This window comes from Aquila chrysaetos (genome assembly GCF_900496995.4).
Source record: "Aquila chrysaetos chrysaetos chromosome W unlocalized genomic scaffold, bAquChr1.4 W_unloc_2, whole genome shotgun sequence".
NCBI lineage: Eukaryota > Metazoa > Chordata > Aves > Accipitriformes > Accipitridae > Aquila > Aquila chrysaetos.
Window position 1 is genome coordinate 5,900,302 of NW_024470322.1, and position 6,427 is coordinate 5,906,728.

Consider the following 6,427-nt stretch of genomic DNA (forward strand, 5'->3'; position numbering starts at 1 on the left):
TGTAACATAACATGCTGTCGTGGTTTAACCCCAGCCAGCAACTAAGCACCACGCAGCCGCTCACTCACTCCCCCCCACCCAGTGGGATGGGGGAGAGAATCGGAAAAAAAAAAAAGTAAAACTCGTGGGTTGAGATAAAGACAATTTAATAGGACAGAAAAGGAAGGGAAAATAATAATAATAATAATAATAATAATAATAATAATAATAATAGAATATACAAAATAAGTGATGCACAATGCAATTGCTCACCACCCACCAACCGATGCCCAGTTTGTCCCCGAGCAGCAATCCCCCTGCCCCCACTCCCCCCAGTTTATATACTAGATGTGATGTCACATGGTATGGAATACCCTGTTGGCCACTTTGGGTCAGCTGCCCTGGCTGTGTCCCCTCCCAACTTCTTGTGCCCCTCCAGCCTTCTTGCATGAGAAGCTGAAAAATCCTTGACTTTAGACTAAACATTACTTAGCAACAACTGAAAACATCAGTGTTATCAACATTCTTCTCATACCTAACTCAAAAACATAGCACTATACCAGCTACTAGAAAGAAAATTCATTTTATTCCAGCCAAAACCAGGACACATGCACTTAAAACCACAATAACAGAGAAGTGAGATGTGAAATACAGGTATGCAGGTAGGGTTAATTTTTTATTACTTGGGTTTATTAATATTAATTATAAACTTTAATTATATAATATACACACAATTCCTGCATGCATATACAGAACATCCCACATTTTATCAGCATGGTGCATGCATGGGATCAAACCACTCTGGTAATCCATACAAGCAGTCCTGGTGGCTCCTGCCCTTTACCCAAGCATGTGCCCCTCCCTGGCACCAAGGCTGGGCCCCTGGTGGCCACAGCTCCTGCAGGATAGTGAGGACAGGAGCTTCCCCCCAAGCCTAGTCTCCCAGATCCAAACCTGAGAAGGGGTTGGGTATTTTGGCAGCTCTCCGCTGCTGGAGGTGCCCAGACACCCCAGCAAGCCAGGGCATCCTGGCTCAGATGGTGCCTCCAGGGACTGTGGGCAGGAGCCAGCCTGGGTGGACCCACCATCACCTCCCTGTGATGGGCTCTGGGGGACATTGCCCCTCAGGACCCCTGCAGCACCCCAGGGCACACACCCTTCCTACAGCTGGGGTGCCTGTGCTTGAGCAGAGCACCCAGGAGCCCATGTTGGGACAAGGGATAGATGACCCTACAGAACCCCCCCTGGCCCTTTATTCAAAATCAAAGACCACCCTGGGCACAGTTTGGGGCACTTTCATGCAGCCACACTGGCACACTGGCTGAGGTCCTGTGGGTTTTTTGGGGCTGTCCCTGACCGTGCAGCAGGATGCCAGAGCCTTCTCCAGCACTACACAGCTCAGGTGCCTGGTGGTGGTGTGCATCCCTGGGTGATTTGTTGAATGTTTGGCTAGGTGCAGCCTGTGGAAAATGAGGTAGAGCCTAGCCACCAGCTATACGTGCTGAAGCTGAAGAGCCCACTCTAGGCCTGCCGCACCTTGCAAAACTCCAACCTCAAAGGCTGCGCTTTTTTTTTTTTTGCACAGCTTCATACATTTCCACACCCAGATCCGAGTCTTACCTGCAGAACCAGACTTTCCATTACTGAAATAAAACTATTTCCTGAATAATTTACATTTTCTATCAATGTAGTTCCTTGGGCCAAAGATTGGACTGGATTCTGCACTGCTGGCTTCATGGAAAGAAAAAATCTTTCAGCAATGGCTCCATAATAGGATGGTGGTGTCCATGACAGGGACCATTGCAGCCATAGCTGTGGCCTCCATTGTCCAGTATCACAGTGACCACCACTTTAGCCCCACATTTTTGCATGTTTATCCCCCCCACTCTTCCCTTGATGTGTAGTTCAGGGGGGAAGGTAACACTTCCCTTAAGCCTACTGGAGAGGCTTATAATATGTTATGAAAACTATACCCGAGATCACTTGCTGTAAGGGCTACTTACTTAAAATCTTAAGTACCTTCTGATATAGAATACAAGAATATCGGCTACAAGTCAGCTATAAAATAACAAACACAAACAGAAAAGGCCAGAGGTTCAGCTCCTACATTCTGCTTCTACTGAACTGACTAGAGGGCCTTGTCTTGCATTGCCTTGCCTTGCCTTGCCTTTTGCCTTGCCTTGCCTTGCCTTGCTTTTTTACTTGCCTTGCTTTCTGCCTTGCCTTGCCTTTGCCTTGCATTTGCTGAGCCGAGCCTTGCCTTGCCTTGCCTTTGCCTTGCCTTGCCTTGTCTTTTGCCTTGTCTCTTGCCTTGCCTTTTTTCCCTTGCATTGCCTTGCCTTTTGCCTTGCATTGTCTTGCGTCCTGCCTTGACTTGCCTTTTGCCTTGCCTTGTGTTTGCCTTTGCCCTGCCTTGCCTCTTGCCTTGCCTTTTAGCTTGCCTTTTTCCTTTCCTTGTCTCTTGCCTTGCCTTTTTTCCCTTGCATTGCCTTGCCTTGCCTTTTGCCTTGCCTTGCTTTTGCCTTGCCTTGCCTTGCCTAGCCGTTTGCCTTGCCTTGCCTTTTGCCTTGCCTATGCCTTGCCTTGCCTTTCCTTTGCCTTGCCTTGCTTTTTGCCTTGCCTCGCCTTTTACCTTTCCTTGCCCTTGCCTTGCCATGCCTTGCTGTGCCTTTCCTTGCCTTTGCTTTTGCCTCGTCTTTTGCCTTGCCTTGCCTTTTGCCTTGCATTGCCTTGCATCCTGCCTTGGCATGCCATTCCTTGCCTTCTGTGTTGCATTTTGCCTTGCCTTTTGCCTTGCTGTGTGTTTGCCTTTGCCTTGCCTTGCCTCTTGCCTTGCATTTTGCCTTGGCTTTTACCTTGCCTTGCCTTTGCCTTGCCTTTGCTTTGCCTATGCCTTGCCTTTTACCTTCCCTATGCCTTGCCTTTTGCCTTGCCTTTCCTTTTGCCTTGCCTTGCCTTTGCCTTGCCCTTGCCTTTGCCTTGCCGTGCCTTTTGCCTTGCCTTTTGCCTTGCATTGCCTTGCCTTGCCTTTTGTCTTGCCTTGCCTTTTGCCTTGTCTTTTGCCTTGCCTTTTCTTTTGCCTTGCCTTTTGCCTTGTCTTGCCTTGTCTTTTGACTTGCCCTGTCTTTTCCCTTGCCTTGTCTTTTCCCTTGCCTTGTCTTTTGCCTTGCCTTGCCTTTTGACTTGCTTTGCCTTTTCCTTTTTCTTGCCTTTTACCTTGCCTTGCCCTGCGCTTGCCTTACCTTGCGTTTTGCCTTGACATTCCTTTTGTCTTGCTTGCCATTCCTTTGCCTTGTCTTGACCTTGCCTTCCCATGTCTTTGCCTTGCCTTGCCTTGCTTTTTGACTTGCTTTTTGCCTTCCCTTGCCTTTTGACTTGCTTTGCCTTTTCCTTTTTCTTGCCTTTTACCTTGCCTTGCCCTGCGCTTGCCTTACCTTGCGTTTTGCCTTGACATTCCTTTTGTCTTGCTTGCCATTCCTTTGCCTTGTCTTGACCTTGCCTTCCCATGTCTTTGCCTTGCCTTGCCTTGCTTTTTGACTTGCCTTGCTTTTTGCCTTCCCTTGCCTTGTCATTGCCTTGCATTGCCTTGCCTTGCATTTTCATTGCCTTGCCTTTTTCCTGGTGTTTTGTCTTGCTGTGCTATGTCTTTTGCCTTGCCTTGTCTATTGCCTTCTCTTGTCTTTTGCCTTGCCTTGCAATTCCTTGCCTTCTGCATTGCATTTTGCCGTGCCTTTTGATTTGCCGTGCGTTTGCCTTTGCCTTGCCTTGCCTCTTGCCTTGCATTTTGCCTTGCCTTTTTCCTTGCCTTTCCTTTTGCCTTGCCATGCCTTTGCCTTGCCATGCCTTTTGCCTTCTCTATTGACTCGCCTTGCCTTTTGCCTTGCCTTTGCCTTTTGCTTTGCCTTTGCCTTGCCATTTGCCTTGCCTTCACATTTTCCTTGCGTTTTGCCTTGCCTTTGCCTTGCCTTGTCTTTTGCCTTACATTGCCTGGCCTTACCTTTTGCCTTGCCTTGACGTTCCCTTGCCTTTGCCATGCCTTCGCCTTTGCATGCCTTTGCCCTGCCATGTCTTTGCCTTGCCTTGCCCTTTGCCTTGCCTTGTCTTGCCTTTTGCCTTGCACTGTCTTTGCCTTGCCTTTGCCTTGCCTTTGTCTCGCTATTTGCTTTGCCTTACTTTGCCTTTTGCCTTGTCTTTGCATTTGCTTTGCGTAGCCTTTCGCCTTATCTTTTGCCTTGCGTCCTGCCTTGACTTGTCTTTTGCTTTGCCTTCCCTTTTGCCTTGCCTTCTTTTTTGCCTTGTCTAACCTTGTCTTTTGCCTTGCCTTGCTTTTTGCCTTGCCTTACCTTTTGCCTTGCCTTGCCTTTTGCCTTGCCTTGCCTTGCCTTGCCTTTGTCCTTGCCTTGCCTTTTGCCTTGCCTTCTGCCTTTCCATTGCCTTGCCTTGCCTTTTGCCTTGCCTTGCCTGCGGCAACTGAATCAAGCGCTCAAGCTCTCTGTGCAAGATTCCCTTTATTTCACAAAAGAATCCAACTTATATATGTTTCAACAAAGATCTAGAAAGAACTAATGGCATACAGCCAATACTACTAACACAGGAGGGCATATCTCGCTCAGCTGGGATGTTTGCCAGTCCTCAGAACAGTTAAAGATAAAAACATTCCATAGACATACTCGTGACTGTCTTCAGCCACATCTTCCAGGCCTACACAAGGCCATCCTCCAATCTGACCTTGTGAAACTAGTTCTTCAAGGCTTGGCAAACATGAAGCACAACAAATTCTCATGGTCAGTCTTGAAAACAAATGCCAGGTGTTCCGAGCTGCTCCCACGTCTCCCCCTTTTTTGTTTAGGAACATCAGATTCACGAGGAAGGCAGCGAGGACTCTAGCTTCGAACCGACGCAATCCTCGTACTGCTCCTCAGATGATTCTGATTGCTGCAAACACACAAATGATGAATAACCCTCCAATAGCAATACAAATTCAGATACAAACCTTCAAACCATGTTTTTGGATTTAAGCATTTAACACTATTAGACAATTCTTTGAAAAACACCTTATTCTGCTAATTTTGTGTATTTCCCATTTGATCTTGTAATATCTGTGCAAGGTCTTAGATCTCTCCTGCAATACTAGTTGCAAATGCACCTTGCAAATGTGCCTTCACCTAATTCCAATCTCATATACTTTCATTCCTTTGTAAAGGATTTACACAGAGCCCTTGTTTTTGAAATTCCCCATCGCAAAGTAATTTCATTCTATTTTGTAATGCACTTTGTCTATCTCTATGTGATGGGTTGATCCTGGCTGGACACCAGGTGCCCACCATAGCTATTCTATACGGGAAATGAGGTTTGCGGTCAGTTCATCACATGTTATCTCTGTCGCTTCATCCTCCTCAGGGGCAGCACTCATCACACTCTTCCCCTGTTCCAGTGTGGGATCTCTCCAACGGGAGACAGTCCTCCACGAAGATCTTCAGCATGGGTCCTTTCTGTGGCATGCAGTCCTTCAGGAGCATACCGCTCCAGCGTGGGTTCCCCACGGGGTCATAGGTCCTGCCAGAAAACCCGCTCTGTGGGCTTCTCTCTCCACAAATCTGCAGGTCCTGCCAGGATCCTGCTCCAGCACGGGCTTCCCACGGGGTCACAGCCTCCTTCGGGCACCCACCTGCTCTGGCGTGGGGTCCTCCACGGGCTGCAGGTGCATATCTGCTCCACCGTGGACCTCCATGGACTGCAGGGGAACAACCTGTCTCACCATGGTCTTCACCACGGGCTGCAGGGGAATCTCTGCTCTGGTGCCTGGAGCACCTCCTCCCCCTCCTTCTTCACTGACCTTGGTGTCTGCAGGGTTGTTTCTCTTACATGTTCTCACTCTTCAGCTGCCCTTTCTGTGTGTTCTGCAACCGCTTTTCTCTTCCCCCTCTCCAGCTGTGTTTTTTCTTTTGTTGTCTCTCCCTCTGTTTTTTTTTTTTTTTTTTGCACAGAGGTGCTACCACTATCACTGATCGGCTCGGCTTTGGCAGGCAGCAGGTCCATCTTAGAGCCAGCCAGCATTGGCTCTGTGAGACACAGGGGAAAATCTCCAGCAGCCCCCACAGAAGCCACCCCTGTAACCCCCCGCTACCAAAACCTTGCCACACAAGCCCAATACACTCCAAGCCAAATTACCACTGCTTCTAAAGCGTCCAATCATGCTAGTATTATTGATCAATTTGTACCTGGGTATTCATTTCAGCTGTAACATTTTCTAATACATTAGCTACTGTGTGAGCAGTCTGAATGGATTTCGCAAGCGCCGTGGTAGCAACGGCAGCAGTAGCTGCAATAATGATAGCTGATATTATAAAGGCAATGAGCCATCCTATAAATCATTTTGGGTGACTAATTGTCCGCTTTAAAAGCCTTGATAATTGACTTAATCCTGATTCCCCTTCCCACGATTTGG